Source organism: Marmota monax, unplaced genomic scaffold (assembly GCF_021218885.2).
Source record: "Marmota monax isolate L192 unplaced genomic scaffold, Marmota_monax_Labrador192_F-V1.1 WCK01_AAM20220418_F8-fsc00031, whole genome shotgun sequence".
Taxonomy (NCBI): Eukaryota; Metazoa; Chordata; class Mammalia; order Rodentia; family Sciuridae; genus Marmota; species Marmota monax.
This window is the reverse complement of record NW_026695197.1, coordinates 6,882,885-6,903,086: the sequence shown is the minus strand read 5'-3', so window position 1 is coordinate 6,903,086 and position 20,202 is coordinate 6,882,885. Positions and strand designations below refer to the sequence as shown.

At 35.3% G+C, this 20,202-nt stretch overlaps 1 protein-coding gene and 1 pseudogene across 5 annotated transcripts in view; one reads left to right on the top strand and one right to left on the bottom strand.

Annotated features, from left to right (window-relative positions):
• Positions 1-20,202, bottom strand: part of Galnt1 (polypeptide N-acetylgalactosaminyltransferase 1) — a 130,469-nt gene that overhangs the window by 47,108 nt on the left and 63,159 nt on the right. The window lies entirely within an intron of this gene.
• LOC124081906 (small ribosomal subunit protein uS2-like) lies at positions 7,905-8,754 on the top strand (annotated as a pseudogene).

Sequence of the window (20,202 nt, the reverse complement as noted above, 5' to 3'; positions counted from 1 at the left end):
TAAAAAAGTATAAATGAAGATGTGGAAAAACTAGATCCTCATAACATTATTGGTAGGAATGTAAAAGATACCGCCACTTTGGAAAACAGTTTGCCAATTTATAAACAGTTAAACACAGAGTCACCAGGGGATCCACCAACTGAATTTCTAGGAATCTACCCAATAAAAGTGAAAACTTGGGCTAGGGATATAGGTTAGTTGGTAGAGTGCCTGCCTCACATGCACAAGGCCCTGGGTTCAATCCCTAGCACCACACACACACACACACACACAAAAAAAAGAAAATTTATATTCACACAAATATTCTCAGCAACATTATTCATAATAGCCAGAAAAATGAATCAACATTGGACAATACAAAGGATACATGTTAAAACATAATGAATTCAAACATTATCCTCAGGAAAAATGCCCAGATGCTAAAAACTGTATCGTATATGACTACATTTACCGAAATGTGCAGAAAAAGGCAATCTAAACAAATAGTACATTAGTGACAATCTAACCCTGGAGCTGGGAGTGGGAATGGAAAGTAACTACAAATGTGCAGGAGAAATATGTTGGGGGTGATGGAAAATCTCTAAAACTTGTAATAGTTGCATAACCCTGCAAACTGACTATATAAATAACTGAATCATACACTTCAAATAGGTGTATTATTTGCTTCCAGGAAAGATGAAGTAAATGCACTCCATTCTCTTTCCCTGAGTGAACTATAAATCTGGAAGGAATTCATAGAGTAGTTATCTGAGCAGACTTATTATGAAATGTAAATGGGAGCAGGTCCACTGGAGAAGAAGACCAGCATTCAAAGTTCCCCTGAGGCAGAGACTGGCCTAGCATGTACAAAACCCTGGGATTTTCACTCATTCTCCCTCTGGCATTAGCCAAGGCACACTTAAATGTAGTCCAAAGCTGGCACTGTGCATTGAGTATTTTTTTTTTTAAGTTCCCAAAGCCCCAAGAGAAGCCCTCTCCAATCTGAGGAATAAGAAAAGGGTATATTAAAAGTCAAAAAGTAGGGGAAAATCTCCCCTTTTATTCCTTTTTCTTTCTCTCCTACCCTAGCAAGTTTGAGAAGCACTACATTGAGTCAGTCTGTGCCGGGTGAGATATATAGAGAGATCAGAATTATCTGAGCAACTTTTTATATTTTTAGTTTGATCAAAGTTACATACACATGCTTAAAGAGTCAAGCAACTTTCCAATACTTGTTTAAAAAGGGGGGGGGGAGCTGTTCCTTCAATTCTCCCTTCCCAATTTTTTCACTTGTTTCTCTTTCTTGCTATTTATCTCCAAAGTTGTTTTTTTTAAATTTATGTATTTATTCTAATTTGTTATATATGACAGCAGAATGCATTTCAATTCACAGTACACATATAAAGCACAATTTTTCATTTCTCTGATAGTACACAAAGTAGAGTCACACCATTCATGTCTTCATACATGTACTTGGGGGTAATGATGTCCATCTCATTCAATCGTCTTTCCTAACCTCCTGCCTCCTCTTTTCCTTCCCTCCCCTTTGTCCTATCAAAAGTTCCTCCATTCCTACCATTCTCCCCCCTACCATCCCCATTACAGATCAGCATCCTCATGTCAGGGAAAACATTTGGCATTTGGTTTTTTAGGATTGGCTTACTTCACTTAGCATAATATTCTCTAACTCCATCCACTTACCTGCAAATTCCATGATTTTATTCTCTTTTAATGCTGAGCAATGTTCCACTGTGTATATATATCAGTTTTTTTTATCTATTCATCTACTGAAGGGCATCTAGTTGGTTCCATAATTTAGCTATTGTGAATTGTGCTGCTATAAACATTGATGTGGCTGCATTACTACAGTATGCTGTTTTTAAGTCCTTTGGGTATAAACCAAGGAGTGGACTAGCTGGGTCAAATGGTGATTCCATTCCAAGTTTTCCAAGGAATCTCCACATTGCTTTCCAGATTGGCAGCACCAATTGCAGTCCCACCAGCAACGTACTAGTGTGCCTTTCTCTCCACATCTTCTCCAACACTCATTGTTGTTTGTATTCTTAATAGCTGCCATTCTGATTGGAATGAGATGAAATCTTAGAGTAGTTTTGATTTGCATTTCTCTATCTGCTAGAGATGTTGAACATTTTTTCATATATTTGTTGATTGATTGTATATCATCTTCTGAGAAGTGTCTGTTCAGTTCCTTGGCCCATTTATAGATTGGATTATTTGTTTTTTTGGTATTAAGTTTTTTGAGTTCTTTATATATCCTAGAGATTAGTGCTCTATCTGATGTGTGTCTGGTGAAATTTTTTTCCCGTTTTGTAGGCTCTCTATTCACCTCACTGTTTCTTTTGCTGAGAAGCTTTTTAGTTTGAATCCATCCCATTTATTGATTTTTGAGTTTATTTCTTGCACTATAGGACTCTTATTAAGGAAGTTGGGGCCTAATCCAGCATGTGAAGATTTGGGCCTACTTTTTCATCTATAGGCGCAGGGTCTCTGGTTTAATTCCTATGTCCGTTAATCCACTTTTGAGTTGAGTTGTTTAAATGGTGATAGGGGCTTAATTTCATTTTGTTGCATATGGATTTTCAGTTTTTGCAGCACCTTTTGTTGAAGAGGCTATCCTTTCTCCAATATATGTTTTTGTTGCTTAATATGAGATAACTGTATTATGTGGGTTTGTCTCTATGTCCTCTATTCTGTACCATTGGTCAACAAGTCTATTTGGGTGTCAATACCATGCTGTTTTTGTACCTCCAAAGTTAAGTACTGTGTAGTTTTACTTTCTGGTTTTTAAATTTTCTAGTTCTAGGTATCATGTATTTGCTTCGTACTATAGAATGAGAATTTACTTCTATCCCCATCCCAACACATATACTTCCCAGTTCCTCAATCTCTCAATGTAATTTGGTGACTTCATTATTTAATGATTACATTAGGATTGCATAAATTATTTTTCAATATTATATTTTTAAGGTTGAGATGCATTATTCCACTTATGCTTACAAAACCCTAAGACTGAAGTATTACTATCCCAATTTTACATATGAGAAAACTGAGGCTTAGAAAAATGAAGTAGCTTATCTGGCAGTTCATGTCACAAAATAGAGAGGGTTGGGAAAATGAACAGGTAGGTGTGAATACACTCAAAGACTAAGCTTAAGAAGACCATATTTGTTGACAGTGAAATGTGTGAGACTTGCGGAGGGTTTGCTCCCCACCTCACGAGCAGAAGGGAGCAAACCTTCTTGGGAGGCTCCTGAGATTTAGACTGCCAGCAGAGATCAGCATCTGCCTGACCCTAGCTAGGGGTGTACTGATCTAATCTCTCCAAATCAGATACCACTCAATAAAGTCCCTAAAACCTGATTAGAGCTAAGCCCCAACCCCCGCCCCTCTGAACTTCCCACTTAGAACTCTGCAGCAGTCTCATCCTGGGAGTACATCCATCTCGTCTGTCTGGACAAAATTCCAAAAGAGAGTACTTTCCATTCCATCCTACATCACAATAGTGAGAAGGGAATTTGAAAGTTATTTCAACCAGTTCCAGCTTTAGTTTTAGACCACTACAGCTGGCAGCTTGGTGAGTAACACACAAAAAGAAAGGGTTTAACAACTCCCAGCCCTTGCGTGCACTAGAGAACATGCATACTCTCTCTTTTGCTCTCTGTACATAGCCCCAAAACAAACAGAACAGCCAGCATAGGCAGTTATATCCTCACTGACAGTTATAATCACCTAGGAGACAATAGTTTTATTTCTCACTGAGAATTTTTTTCTTCTTCTTCTTTTTTTTTTCCCTGTTCGTATTCCTGTTGTGTTGATTGGTTTGTGTGTGCACACACGTTTCTTTTTCTCGTTTTTTGCATTTTTTTTTTTTTAACAACTGCTCTCTGTTGTGTCTTTTGACGGTTAGGGTTTATGTAGTTTGTTTCAGGTTTTGTGTTTTTTTTTCCTCTTTCTCTTCTTTCTTCTCCCCCGAAAAGCCAATTCTCTTGTTCTTTCTCTATCCCTTTACGTAGTGTTTTTTGTTGCTGTTTTTAATATTTTTTTCAGTTGTAGTTGGACACAATATCTTTATTTATTTTTATGTGGTGCTGAGGATAGAAGCCAACACCTTGCACGTGCTAGGTGAGCGCACTACCGCTGAGCCACAGCCCTAGCCCCTTATGTAGTGTTTTTTAATTTACTTTTCCTCTTACTTCTCTGTAGCTGTCACTTGCTACATCTCTTCTGCTTTCTGTTTACATTTTGAATTTTCTTAACTCTTTTCTACCTTCTTATTATATTTTCTTTTCTCATAACTGTATTTCTGCTATCTTGCAGAACTATTTAGTTTATGTAAGTTCTGTTTCCACCATTCATGTTGTTGCAGTGATCAGTACGATGGATAACAAGCTGCTTATTTTTTTTTTTGTTTTGTTTTTGGCAATTGCTAACCCCCACCATTCCTGTTGTTGTGGACTGGGCATTTATTTTAATGTTGTACACTGTTTACTTCTGTTGTTGCTACTGTTTGTTTCTCCCTTTTCTGTGAGGTGCTGGGAATCTACTGGGACAATAAAAGTTCAAAGGGTAAAGATTCAGCTACTGAGCTAAACCCAGCCAAGAGACAGTATACTTTGCTCCCCATACAACTTAACCAGACTTACACTTTAATAAGTGATACTTTAATACAAAAAACAGAAGAGTCAAAAATCCCAAATTAACAACCAGGCCCCAAGTAGCAACAGCTACTATGCCAGCACTACAGAAAATACTTAAAGAAATACTACACTCAGAAGAAATAAAAATACCCAGAGCTCACAAATGAATAAATCTAAAGAGCAGCTAAAAAATTGAGAAATAGGAGCAAATTAAACATTAGAAATAAATCGAGCCAAGTGCAGTGGTGTACTCCTGTAATCCCAGTGACTTCAGAGGCTGAGGCAGGAGGATCTCAAGTTCAAAGCTAGCATTAGCAAAAGCAAGGCACTAAGCAACTCAGTAAGACTCTTATCTCTAAATACAATAGGGCTGAGGATGTGGTTCAGTGGTTGAGTGCTCCTGAATTCAATCCTGGGTACCAAAAAGGAAAAAAAAAAAAAAAAAAAAAAGAAAATGACAGGAATTAAAAAAAAAATCTTTCTGTAACAACATGGACAATACTCTCCAATTAAAACACACAGGCTGGTAGAGTGGGTTAAAAAAACAAAACCCAATTAAATTGAGAGACTCACTTTACAGGCAGGCTTAAAGTGAAAGGATAAAAACTGATACACCATGCAATGGAGGTCCTAAAGAAGCAGGATTAGCTACTCTCATATCTGATACAGCCATATTCAAACCAAAATTAATTTGGTCTCAGAAGAGACCAAAAAGGTTACTTAACACTGGTAAAGAGAACAATCCAACAAGAAGATATAACAATAGTAAATGTTTATGCCCTCAAATATTTGTACACTTAATTACATAACACAGACATCACTCAAATTAAAGCTTCACACAGACCCAAGTGCAATAATACTGCGTGATTTCAGCACACCTCTCTCACCAATAGGTAGTTCATCTAAACATAAACCCAGTAAAGGCTCTTCATACCTAAAAAAATACTATAAATCCAGAGGATCTAAAAGATATCTACAGAATAATTAGTCCAACAACAGACAAATTCATTTTCTACTCAGCTGCTCATAGAACCTCCTCCAAAATAGGAGGTTTACAAAGCAACTCTTGACAAATATATATATCCTATCTGAGTATAATGGAATAAAATCAGAAATCAACACATACACATGGAGACATGGAGAGCAATACAGTTTTGAATGAGGAATGGTTGATAGAAGAAATGAGAAAATAGACTAAAAATCTCTTAGAATCAATGAGAATATTGATAAAACATATCAAATCCTATGAGACACTATAAAACAGTTCTAAGATGAAAATTTATAGCTATGACTGCCTACTTAAGAAAACCTGAAAGATCCCAAATAAATAACCTAATGATGTATCACAAGGTGTTTAAAACACAAGAACACACCAATCCCCAAACCAATAGAAGGAGAGAATTAAGAAACTCAATGAAATAGAGAATAAAAAAAATTACAAAGGATAAATGAAGAAAAGTTGGTTCTTTAAAAAGATAAACAAGATTGAAAAACCCTTATCCAAACTAACCAAAAGAAAAAGAAGACCCAAATCAATAAAATCAGAGATGAAAAAGGGACAAATCACCACAGATATCATAGAAATTCAGAAGATAAGAAAATATTTTGAAATTTAATACTCCAATATATCAGAAAACCTAGAAGAAATGGCTATATTTGTAGACACAGTTTTGACCTGCCAAAACTGAATCAAGAGGACACAGATCAATAACTAGCAATGATGTAGTAGTAGTAATAAAAAATCTTACCACAGGTCTGGGTTTGTGGCTCAATGGTAGAGCACTTGCTTAGCATGTGTGAGGCACTGGGTTTGATCCTCAGCACCACATAAAAATAAAATAAAGATAAATAAAGATATTGTGTTCACCTAAAAAAAAAAAACCTAAAAAATAAATATTAAAAAACAACAACAAAAAAACCTTACCACAAGGAAAAGCCCAGGAGTAGATGGATTCTCAGCTGAATTCTACCAGACCTTTAATGATGATCTACTGACAATATTCCTCCTACTCCACGAAATAGAATGGAAGCAAGTATCACCCTCATACCAAAATGATAAGGACACATCAAGAAGAGAAAACTACAGACCAATACCCTGCTGAACTTAAATGTAAAATCATATTAACAGAGCTACAGTAACAAAAACTGCATGGTGCAGGGATAAAAACAGACACAAAGATCAATGTTACCAAATAAAAGATACAGAGACAAACCCATACAGATACAGTCATCTGATCCTTTACAAATGTGCCAAAAATGCATGCTGAAGAAAAGACAGCCTTTATAACAAATGAGGCTAGAACCTTATCTCACCCTGTAAAAATCGACTCAAAATGGATCAAAGATCTAGGAATTAAACCAGAAACTATGCAATTCCTTGAAGAAAAGTTTTGCCTCAACATTCCAACATACTGGCACAGGCAACAACTTACTCAATAGGACCCTGAAAGCTCAGGAAATAATGCCAGGAAAATTAACACATGGGATGGCCAGTATAAAGTTTCTGCACAGCAAAGCAAACAATTAAGAATATGAATAGAGAACCTACAGAATAGGAGAAATCTTTGCTAGCTACTCTCTGACAGAGGATTAATATATAAAGAATATATAAAGAACTCAAAAAACTTAACACCAGGGCTGGGGCTGGGGCTCAGTGGTAGAGTGCTTGCCTAGCATGGATGAGGCCCTGGGTTCGATCCTCAGCACCACCTAAAAATAAATTTTAAAAACCCCAAACCATTTAAAAAAAAAAAAAAAACCACCAAAACAAAACAAACAAAAACCCCCAAATAAACCTATTAAAAATGGGCAAATTGGCCAGGTGCAGTGGCACACGTTTATAATCACAGAACTCAGGAGGCTGTGGCAAGAGGATTGCACGTTCAAAGCCAGCCTCAGCAACTTAGTGAGGCTCTAAGCAACTCAGTGAGACTATTTCTAAAAAAGGGCTGGGGATGTAGCTCATTGGTTAAGTGCCCCCGAGTTCAATCTTTGGTACCAAATGGTGGGGGCAAATTAAATAGACACTTCTAAATAGACATTTCTCAAAAGAAATACAAATGGCCAATAAATATACAAAAAAAAAAAAAATGTTCAATATCTTTAGCAATCAGGGAAATGCAACTCAGAACCACACTGAGATTTCATCTCACTCTAGTTAGCATGGCAGCCATCAAGAATACAAACGTCCTTTCCACGCTACTTAGGGAGGGGTCCATTCAGCATTGTTCTTGATTCTAATCCTAACTTTAAAGGGAAACTGTCACAATGTCTGGAGCCCTTGAAGTCCTGCAAATGAAGCAGGAGGATGTTCTCAAACTCCTTGCAGCAGAAACCCACTTAGGTGGCACCAACCTTGGTTTCCAGATGGAACAATATTTCTACAAAAGGAAAAGTAATGGCATCTACATCATAAATATGAAGAGCACCTGTGAGAAACTTTTACTGGTAGCTTGTGCCATTGTTGCCATTAAAAACCCTGCTGATATCAGTGTCATATCCTCTAGGAATACTGGCCAGTGGGCTGTGCTAAAATTTGCTGTTACCACTGGAGCCAGTCCTATTGCTGGTTGCTTCACTCCTGGAACCTTCACTAACCAGATCCAGGCAGCCTTCTGGGAGCCAAGTCTTCTGGTGGTTATTGATTCTAGGGCTGACCACCAGCCTCTTACAGAAGCATCTTATGTCAACCTGCCTACTCTCCTCTGTGCTATGTGGACATTGCCATTCCGTGCAAGAACAAGGGTGCTCATTCTGTGGGTCTGATGTGGTGGATGCTGGCCTGAGAAGTTCTGCACATGTGTTGCACCATTTCCCATGAACACCAATGGGAGATTATGCCTGATCCATACTTCTACAGAGATCCTGAAGAGATTGAAAAGGAAGAGCACGCTGCTGCCGAAAAAGCTGTGACCAAGGAGGAATTTCAGGATAAATGAACTACTCCAGCTCCTGAGTTCACTGCTGCTCAACTGAGGTTGCAGACTGGTCTGAAGGTGTGCAGGTGCCCTCTGTGCCTATCCAGCAGTTCCCTACTGAAGACTGGAGTGTCTAGCCAGCCACTGAAAACTGGTCCACTATTCAGGCCATTGAGTGGGTAGGAACAACCACCGAGTAGTCTTGAGCTGTTCTGAGGACACTTATTAATAAGCAAATGGAAATAAGGTTACAGAAAATAAATACCAGTTTCTTAAAAAGAATACAAATGTACAACAATAAATGCTGGAGAGGATGTGGAGAAAAAGAAATACTGCTACACTGTTGGTAGACATTGTTGGTAAAATTATAAATTAGTATAACCGATATGGAAATAATTATGGAAGTACCTCAAAAAACTAGAAACAAAACCACCATATGACCCAGTTAATACCATTCCTGGATATTTATCCTATATGAATTAAAAGTTAGCATACTATAACAATACATGTATACTCATGTTTACAGTAGCACAATCCAAAACAGCCAAACCAGCACAGATTGTGCTACTGTAAACTACATGTTTACAGTAGCACAATCCACAACAGCCAAACTTGAGAACATTATGTTAACTGAAATAAGCCAAACTCAGGAAGCTGAGGGTTGAATGTTTTTTTTTTTTCCACATTTATATAGAAGCTAGAGAGGAAAAAGGAAAAGAAAGGTGATGGAAAAATCTAAGGGAGATCAGTAGAGTAGAGGAAAGAGACCCAATGGAAGGGAGGAAGGAAGAAAGGAGAAATACTAGGGAATTGTGTTGACCAAATCATATTTTATATTGTATACATGTACAGATATGTAATAACAAATCCCACCATTATGTGTAACTACAATATATACCAATAAAAACAGATGGAAAAATATTTGGAAGCTAAAACTTCACCAGTTAAATCTAATTTATCAAATAGCAAAGAAGGAAGAAAATTAAAAAGACAGTAAACAGAAAACTAGATTCATTAGATCAAAATTTATGAAATTCTAGTTTAATCCAACTGTTTTTTTCACTTGAGCTTCTATGTGTGTCTAAAGAAAACATATGACCATGCTGAGTGGTATCATTTCAAACTTACAGCCACAAACCTCAAGTAGACTCAGTACTTCCAACAGTACTGCCACATTTCCTAATCAACTCCTTCAAACTACTACCTCTCCACAGATTCCTAAGACTTCTCCCTGCCTCCTCACTGACAACCTTGTTTCTAATTTCACTGGACAAAATAAATAAACAAAAACCTTCAGATGAGAAGTTCCATAGTCCCATCAACTCATGTACCATCCTGTATGCACCTGAGATTATAAACGTTGCACTATCTCCTACTACACAATGCCTGAATACCCTGGTTCTCATCAAAGCCAACTACATCCCTTCTCACCTACTTATGTTCAGGCTCTTGGTATGACTCTTCTCTCAAACTTTCCCTCTCAACTGGATCATTTCTATCAACACACAAACATACTGTACTAATACCACCTTTATAAAAGATAAAGGAAAAAGCCTCCCTGATTGTATGGTCTCCCCATTTAGCAACCCTTTCTCTTTCTTCTTCACAACAGCTTAACCTCAGAAGCACTGCTACATTGCTCACTCCATTGCTTTACCGCCCACTTGTTTCCAATTTGATTTTATTATGAAGTATAGCACAAATACTGATATGGAGTGCACACAAAAGGGAGCTGAATGAGTTGCTAACACTGTGTAACCACAATTCAGAAAATGCTGCCAGCACCTCACAAGCCCCCTTGCTCCTGTTAATCTGTTTCCTTCCCAAGAGTGATCAATCACTATACTGTATTAGTTATTTTGCCCATTTTGACTACCCACAAATAGCAGCACTCTCTGAATATTCTTATTTGATTGCTTTGCTCAATATAATATTGTCAAAATTTTGGTGAGATTCATCCATGGTGTGTGGCAAGTAGCTTTTGTTCATTTTTACTGCTTATAAACTATTGTATGAACATATCACATTCTATTATTGACGAACACATGTTTTCCAGTTCAGAATGAATAAAATAGCATTGTTATAAACACTTTGGTCCTTATCACCTAAACATTTCTAAGATAACTTGGAGTGGAATTGCTGGGCCATGAAGAATGTAAAGGTTCACTTTAGTAGATACTGACATATTTTTCAATGTGGCTGCACCGATTTAAACTCCAAAAGTGTATAAGAATATAAATTGGTATGTCACTGTGGTTTTTTTTCTCCCTTTTTAATTTCTAGTGAGTCTCAGTACCTGTCTCATGTTTATGGCAGTTGAATGATTATTGATTATGCAAATGATTATGCATCTTCTATGATATTTGTTTCCCACTCGCTTTTTTATTGGATTGTCTTTTTCTTATTGATATGTAGCAATTTTTTAAAATTTCTGGATCTAAGAACATTACTGATTATGAATGTCATAGATAATATCTCTTCAATGACTTAGTTATTTCCTTTCACTCTTTTTTTAAATGAACAGAAAGTCTTTGATGAGGGTATAGGAGTGCAGCTCAGTAGTAAAGCATGTGCCTAGCATGTCCAAGCCCACAGGTTCAATCCCTAACATGGCAAAAAAAAAAAAAAAAAAAAAGTCTTCAGTGTAGTCAAATTTATTAAGCTTTTCCTTCATATTTTTTTTTGTATGCTTTTGGGTTTTAAGAACTCTTTCCCAAGTGCAAAAGGATATTCTCCTATGTGATCATCTAAGGTTTTACTGCTTTGCCTTCACATTTATATCTGTTATACATATGAAATATAGACTATTCTGTATGATGTGAGAAAAGGTAGTTTCTATTTAGTCCTTAATTATATCAAGTTGACCCATTTGTTTATTTTTTTAGAAGATCATCCTTCTACTACTATGTAGTGCTACCACTGTCTTCAACCAAGTGTTCAAAGTATACATGAGACTGGTTATAAACTCACTATTTTGCTCCACTGATTTATTTGTCTATTCTTGCAATATTATGCCATATTATCTTAATTACTATAGTTTTCTTTAAAAAAATCTTCATAATTCTTCTATAGGAATGTTTGTCCCTCCCAGGTCTTTGCATTTCCAGTGACATTCAAGAATCAATTTGTCAAATCACATATACACAAGGTTATGAATAAGACTACAATAAATTTATAAATTAATTTGGAGAGAAGGAACATCTTCATAATATTGAGCAGTCCAATGAACATGAGGCATTTCTTCATTTATTTAGGCTTCTAATTTCTCTCAATGTTTTAGAATTTCCCTTAAAGGGTAGGTTGTTTTATTTTTCGATATTTTACATTTTCTGACTACATCTTAAGTGATACTTAAAAAATTTATTTTCTAGCTTTTGTTAGAAAACAACTGACATAGAAATACAATAGTTCTTTCTTATAAATACTGACCTTAAAGCCACCAACCTTTTTGAATACTTACTGATTTGAATCTTTATCTATACTTTGTTTGGATTTTCATCCTACACAATCATTTCAACTGTAAATAATATGGCTCAATTCCTTCTTTTTGAATCCTTTTCTTGCCTCCTTACACTGGCTAAGCCCTGCCGGGTGACAATGAATGCCAGTAATGACAAGGGGTATCTAAGTTGTGTTCCAAATCTCAGAGAGAAAGGTTTTGAAATTATTTTTAAGTATGGACAATGTAGCGTTTTGTTTGTTTAGGCTCTCCATATCAGACTAAGGAAGTTCCCTTCTGCTCCTAATTTGCTAAGGAGGTTCATCATGATAGTGACAAATTTACAAATAATTTCTCTCCATCTAATGAAACAGTCACATAATTTGTAACTTTCCCCTGTTAATTAGTAAATTTTACTGACTTCCTATGTCTGAATAAAACAATTTGGTGTTAATGTATCAATTTAACATACTGCTGGCTTTAACTCACTCATGTAATTAATGTCAGTATGAACTTGTCAAATTTAAGATCTTATGCGCTGATTACAGGAAACACATTTAGAAATGTTCCCTCCTGTTTTAGTATCTAAAAAAGTTTCTGTTAGTTTGAAAGTATTTCTTCCTTAAATATATATAAAAACCTAATTTGTTAACAAAGCTATCTATGCCTGAAAGTCTGTTAGTATTTATGTATGTATGTTTTTAGATAGTTTTTAAATAATTAATTCTACTCATTAATAGTTATAGTACTTTATATTTTCCACTTTTCTCTGGTGTCACATTTTTCTAGGAACTGTTAATTTTATCTAAAGTCTTAAATAATTTTATTCATAATATTGACTTGTAATCTTACTTTTATTTTGGTAAAAAAAAACATGAGGTCTACCTTCTTAATAGATGTTTAAGTGCATAATGAGTACTGTTATCTATAGACAATGCTATACAGTAGACCTCTACCTAATTATCTTGCAAAACTGAGGCTTTATACTTACTGATAAACTTCTCATTTTCCCTGCCCACCACAATTCTATCCTCTGCTTTTCTGAGTTCAGCTATCCACTTATAATACTTTACACAATCCACTTATAATAATTTAAACATCTACAGGATATGCAGTGATACTCTCTTTTTCATTCCTGGTACTTACTATTTAGGAAAGCATTTCTTGTTTTGTTAACTCTTCAAAGAACTTACAGCTCCGTTGAGTCTCAATACTTTATGTTTGTAGTCTATTTTATTAATTTCTGTCCTTAATAATTATTTTCAGATCTGGACATATAATAACCCCCCTTTCCATTCCTTACTTAAATTATCTGTGACTCCTTCTATTTTCTTGATTGCTGTTTCTCTATCATATACTTACTTACTATTCCAAGTTTTATTAAATCTTTTAAGTTCCTATTTTTGCTTCTATTTGCTCTGAACTCAATTTTCTCTTCTTGTCTAACTTCCTGAAATGGACAGGTCATTAATTTTCTATCTTCTTTTTTAAATATTAAGTGTATTCAGAGTTATATAATTTCAGCTAACTGAAATGCATCTCACAAGTTTTGAATTGTAATAGCGGCATTATTAATTAAGATAAAGTATTTTCTTCCTCGGTGAATTTAATACCTGGTTAATAGGAGTTACAAAGAGAAGACAGACAAATGGGACACATGGATCTGTCCAATAATGATATAACACTTACAGGCCAGATTTCACACCTTTATTACTACAAGCACACAATTTATTTGATTTCAAGGACACTGGGTTCACAATTCCTCTAGATACAATTACTAATCTATAGGGAAGAAAGAAAACAAAGACACATGTTCAATGACACCACAGAGATGGAGTCAGCAAAATGCAAGTTAAGAACAGACAATTCTACTTGCATTCTTCAAATAGTAAACTGTAGGGGAGAAAGATGGACAAGGATCTTAAGGTTTAAGAGACATATGCACCAGATGCAATGTAACCACCTTATTTCTACCCTGATACTATAGAAAAGGAAACTATATGACATAAGTAGGGAAGTCTGAATAGTAATTGTGTATTTCATGGTATTAAGAAATCACTGTCAACATAATTTGAGGTATGAAAACAGAATCATGATTTTTCTTTTCTTTCTCTTTTCTTATGAGTCCTTATCTTCCAGAGGTACATACTGAAATATATATATATGAATGATATGGCTTTGCCTGGATAATCTGCTTCTACCTTATTGTCCACAGATGTTTCTAATCTAACATAGTGCAGATAGGTTTCTACATAGGTTTCTCTATAAAGGCTGCTCTTGTCATATCAGCTGCTTACCCTAATGTAAATGACTCTAACAAGAGTAAAAGTCCAAAATGGATACCACAGTATATTTAATAATTTAATTTTGAAAGTTACATTTTGCTACTCATATCCTGTACTATTGCTCAAACAGACCAACCCTAGTACAATGTGAAAAGAAACTTCACAGAGGTGAGATTGTTATTATCTAGAGGCAGAGATTGTTGAAGACTATCTTAAGAGGGGACAGATGAGTATATAAACTGAGACTGTTGGGAATTGTTGAAGGTAGGCTGTGAACACATGAAGGTTCATTATTTACTATCTATTTTATTTTTATACACATTTGAAATGTTTCATAATAGAAAATGTAAAAATTGTTTAAAAAGTGGGGGGATGCCAGTATAAAAAGGTAATTTTATGGTAGTAAAGAGTCCCTCTGAGATCTCATGGCTGGTCAAAAGGATTACATATAGCAGCTGTACTTTTGTCAAATCTGAGGAAGCCTCATCAAGCCTAAAATCTGTTATGCAAGCATGTGTATCACACCATTTATGTTTTAAATATAATGAAACTATTCACTATCAAAAATTAGTGACTTAGGGGCTGGGGATGTGGCTCAAGCGGTAGCGCGCTCGCCTGGCATGTGTGCGGCCCGGGTTCAATCCTCAGCACCACATACAAAGATGTTGTGTCCACCGAAAACTAAAAAATTAAATAAATATTAAAATTCGCTCTCTCTTTCTCTCTCTCTCTCAAAAAAAAAATTAGTGACTTATAATGCTACTTACTGATAAGATTAAGAACCACATAAAGGAGGGTTTCAAGATGGCAGAATAGAAGTCACTCTCCTGGCTGCTCCATGGTATGAAACCAAGAAAGCAGACAGGCAGCTTCTCAGCAAGTAAGGTATTGGAAAACTTCAGAAACACTGTAAGTCCACAGGGTAGAAACTCTGCTGCCTCAGATCCACACTGTTAAATGGGCAGACATACAAACAACATGAAAAAGTAAGGAAACAAATTGCCCCAAGCAAACCAAGATATTTCCAATAACAGAATGAATTGACACCACAGTGGAATAAATGTCAGAGGAAGAGTTTAGAATATACAAAGCTAAACTGACTTGCAAGGTAAGGGACAGTTTAGGGAGTAAAATCAGAGAGAAAAACAGGGAGTGAAAGATCACTTTAATAAAAAGAGATTCTAGGAGGAAAAAAAGAAAGCAGAAATCCTTGAAATGAACGAACCAATAAACCAAATTAAAAATTCAATTGAAAGCATCACCAACAGACTAGATCACTTGGAAGATAGTTTCATGCAAAAAAGACAAAATACATAATCTTTTTTTTCATGGGGGGGTGGGTACTGGGATTTGAATTCAGGACAACTCGGCCACTGAACCACATCCCCAGCCCTATTTTGTATTTTATTTAAAGACAGGGTCTCCACTGAGTTGCTTAGTGCCTCAATATTGCTGAGACTGGCTTTGAACTCTCAATCCTCCTGCCTCCGAGTCACAGGGATTATAGGCGTGTTCCATCACACCTGGCCCAAAACATATAGTTTTAAAAACAAAGTTGACCATGGAGAAAAGATGTAACAACACCATGAATAGAACTTCCAAGAAATATGGGATAACCTGAAAAGACCAAATTTAAGATTTACTGGGATAGATGAAGGCTCAGAGATACAAATGAAAGAAATATACTATCTTTTAAATGAAAAAATAATCAGAATTTCCCAAAACATAAAGAATGAAATGAAAAATCAATTACAGGAGGCTTACTGAACCCTAATTATTCAAAATTACAACAGACCCATACCAAAGGATATTATTATGAAAATACCTAACATACAGAATAAGTGTAGAATTTTAAAGGCTGCTAAAGAAAAACAACTGGTATTGTTTAGAGGGAAACCAATCCAGATTTAAGCTGATCTCTCATTTCAGACCTTCAAAGCTAAGAGGTCCTGGAAAAATATATACCAAGCTATGAAAGAAAATGGATGCCAGCCAAGAATACTATAACCAGCAAAATTAAGCTTCAGAATTGATGATGAAATAAAAAACTTTCATGATTAAAAAAAAAAAGTTATAAGAATTCACAACTAAAAAGCCTGCATTACAAAACATACTCAAGATATTTCATGAAGAAGAAATGAAAAATAAAAATGAAAACAAGCAAAGGGAGGAATTACACTGCAAGAACAGTGAATCAATGGTAAAACAAATTCAAATTAAAAAGCAGAAATAAATCCAAATGATGGAATAAAAATCATATCTTAATGACAACACTGAATGTACATGGCCTAAACTCATCAATAAAAAGACAAAGACTGGCAGACTGGAATACAAATCAAGACCCAACAATATGCTATCTCCAAGACATTCATCTCATAGGCAAAGACATCCACAGACTGAGGTAACAGGATGAGAAAAAATGTATCATTCACATGGATCTCATAAACAAGCAAGGGTTTTTCTCCTCTTATCAGATAAAGTGGACTTCAAGCCAAAGTTAATCAAAAGGGAAAAAGGACATTTCATCCTGCTTAAGGGAATTATACATCAACAAGACATAACAACTGTAAATATTTATGCCCCAAATAATGGGGCATTTATTTACATCAAACAAACTATTCTCAATTTCAAGGATCAAACAGACCACAAAACAATAATATCAAGTGACTTTAACACACCTGTTTTACGATGGAATAGATCCTCCAAACAAAAACTAAATAAAGAAGCTATAGAACTAAAAAATACAATTAACTACTAAAATTCACACTGAAAAGGAATATCACAAGACACTACTAAAATACAGATAATAATCAGAACCTATTTTGAAAATTTATACTGTAATAAAAGAAAATCTTGACGATATCAACAAATTTCTAGAGATGTATTACCTACCCAAATTGAATCAGGAGGACATAGAAAATTTAAACAGATCCATTTCAAGAAATGAAATGAAGACACCATCAAAAGCCTACCAAGGAAGAAAACCCCAGGACCAGATGGATTCTTAGCTAAGTTCTACCAGACATTCAAAGAAGAACCAACATCAATCCTCCTCAAACTATTCTGTGAAAGCGAAAAGAGGGAACCATTCCAAAATCAATCTATGAAGCTAGTGTCACCGTGATACCAAAACCAGACAGACACACGAAAATAAAATCTCAGACCAATATCTCTGATGAACATAGATGCAAAATTTCTTAATAAAATACTGGCAAATCACATACAAAAAATATGTAAAAAGGTAGTGTACTATGATCAAGTGGGGTTCATCTTAGGGATGGCAAGAGTGGTTCAAAAATGAAAATCAATAAATGTAACATCACATTAATAGACTTAAAGTCAAGAATCACATGATTATCTCAATAGATACATACAAAGCAAAATACAGCACCTCTTCATATTAAAAACACTAGAAACACGAGGGACAGTAGGAAAACATACCTCAATATTGTAAAAGCTATATTTGCTAAGCCCAAAGCCAATATCATTCTAAATGAAGAAAAACTGAAAGCATTCCTTCTAAAAACTGGAACAAGACAGGGATGCACTCATTCACCACTTCTATTCAACAGAGTCCTGGAAACTGGCCAGAGCAATTAGAGAGAAGAAAGAAATTAAAGGAATACAAATAGGAAAAGATGAACTCAAAATATCCCTATTTGCTGATGACATGATTCTATATTTAGAAGACCCAAAAAACTCCACAGGAAACTTCTAGAACTCATGAATGAATTCAACAAATCAGCAGGATATAAAATTAACACCCACAAATCAACTGTGTTCCTATATATCAGTGATGAATCAACTGAAAGAGAAATTTAAAAACAATCCTATTGAAAATATCCTCAAAGAAAATAAAATCTTTGTGAATCAATCTAACAAAAGAGGTGAAAAGACCTCCACAATGAAAACTATAGAATACTAAAGAAAGAAATTGAAGAAGACCTTAAAAGATGGAAAGATCTCCCATGTCCTTGGATAGGCAGAATTAATATTGTCAAAATGGCTATACTATCAAAAGTGCTATAAAGATTTAATGCAATTCCTATTAAAAATCCCAATGACATTCTTCATAGAAATAGAAAAAGTAGTCATGAAATTCATTTGGAAAACTAAGAGGCTCAGAATACCTAAAGCAATCCTTAACCAGAAAAGTAAAGCAGGAGGCATCATAATACCAGACCTTAAACTACACTACAGAGCAACAGTAACAAAAATGGCATCATATTGGCACCAAAACAAACATGTAGACCAACGATACAGAATAAAAGATACAAACACAAATCCATATAAATACAGTTAGCTCAATCTAGACAAAGGTGCCAAAAACATACATTGGAAAAAAGATAGTCTATTCAACAAATGGTGCTGGGAAAACTGTAAATCTATAAGTAGCAAAATGAAATTAAACTTCTCTCTCTCACCCTGCACAAAAATCAACTCAAAGTGGATCAAAGACTTAGGCACTAGAACAGAGACGATATGCCTAAAAGAATAAAAAGTAGGCCCAAATCTTTATCGGGTCAGCTTAGGACCTGACTTCCTTAACAAGACTCCTAAAGCACAAGAAGTAAAATTAAGAATCAAATAATGGGATGGGATTCAAATTAAAAAGTTTCTTCTCAGTAAAGGAAACAATCAATAATGTGAAGAGAGATCCTACAGAATGGGAGAAACTCTTTATCATATGTACCTCAGACAGAGCACTAAGAGCACTTCAGGATATATAAAGAACTCAAAAAATTTAACACTAAAAAAACCAAATAACCCAGTCAATAAATGGGCTAAAGAACTGAACAGATACTTCATAGAAGAAGAAATACAATCGATCAACAAACATATGAAAAAATATTCATCATCTCTGACAATTAGGAAAATGAAAATCAAACTAAGATTTCATCTTACTCCAGTGAGAATGGAAACGATCAAGAATACAAGCAACAAATAATAAGTGTTGACGAGGATGTGGGGAAAAAGGTACTCTCATACATTACTGGTGGGACTACAAATTGGTGCAACCTCTTTGGAAAGCAGTATGGAGATTCCTCAGAAAACCTGGAATGGAACCACTATTTAACCCAGCTATCCCACTCCTCTGTTAATTCCCAAAGGATTTAAAATCAGCATTCTACAGTGACATCACCACATCAATGTTTACAGCAGCTCAATTCACAATAGCTAAATTATGGAACCAACCTAGATGCCCTTTAACAGATGAATGAATAGAGGAAATGTGATATATATATATATATACACATACATACATACACAACAGAATATAATTCAGCTTTAAAGAAAAATGAAATTATGGCATTTGCATGTAAATGGATGGAACCAGAGAACATCATGCTAAGTGAAATAAACCAATTCCAAAAAAATCAAAGGCCAAATATTTTCTCTGATAAGTGGATGCTGATCCATAGGTGGGGGGAGAATGAAAGAACTTCGGATTGTGCGGAGGGGCATGAGAAGGGTGGGATTGTGAGGATGGGAAGGACAGTAGAATGAGACAGACATTATTACCCTATATATATGTATGATTACTACTGGTATGACTGACTCTGTACCATGTACACAGCCAGAGGAATGAGAAGTTGTGCTCTATTACTATACAATGTGTCAAAATGCATTCTACTGTCATGTATAACTAATTAGAACAAATTAAAAAAAAATAGAAGGGAGACCAGTAGAAAAAAAGAAGGGAATCAGGGAAGGAAGGGGAGAGAAAAGGGGGTACTCGGTAATGAAACTGATCAAATTATACTGTTTTATTGTGTGTACATATGAATATATAGTAACAAATCCCAGTGTTATGTATAATTATAATGTGCCAATAAAAAGGAAAAAAAAAAAGAATGATATTACAGCATTTGCTGGTAAATGGATAGAAATGGAGGACATTATGCTAAGTGAAATAAGCCAAA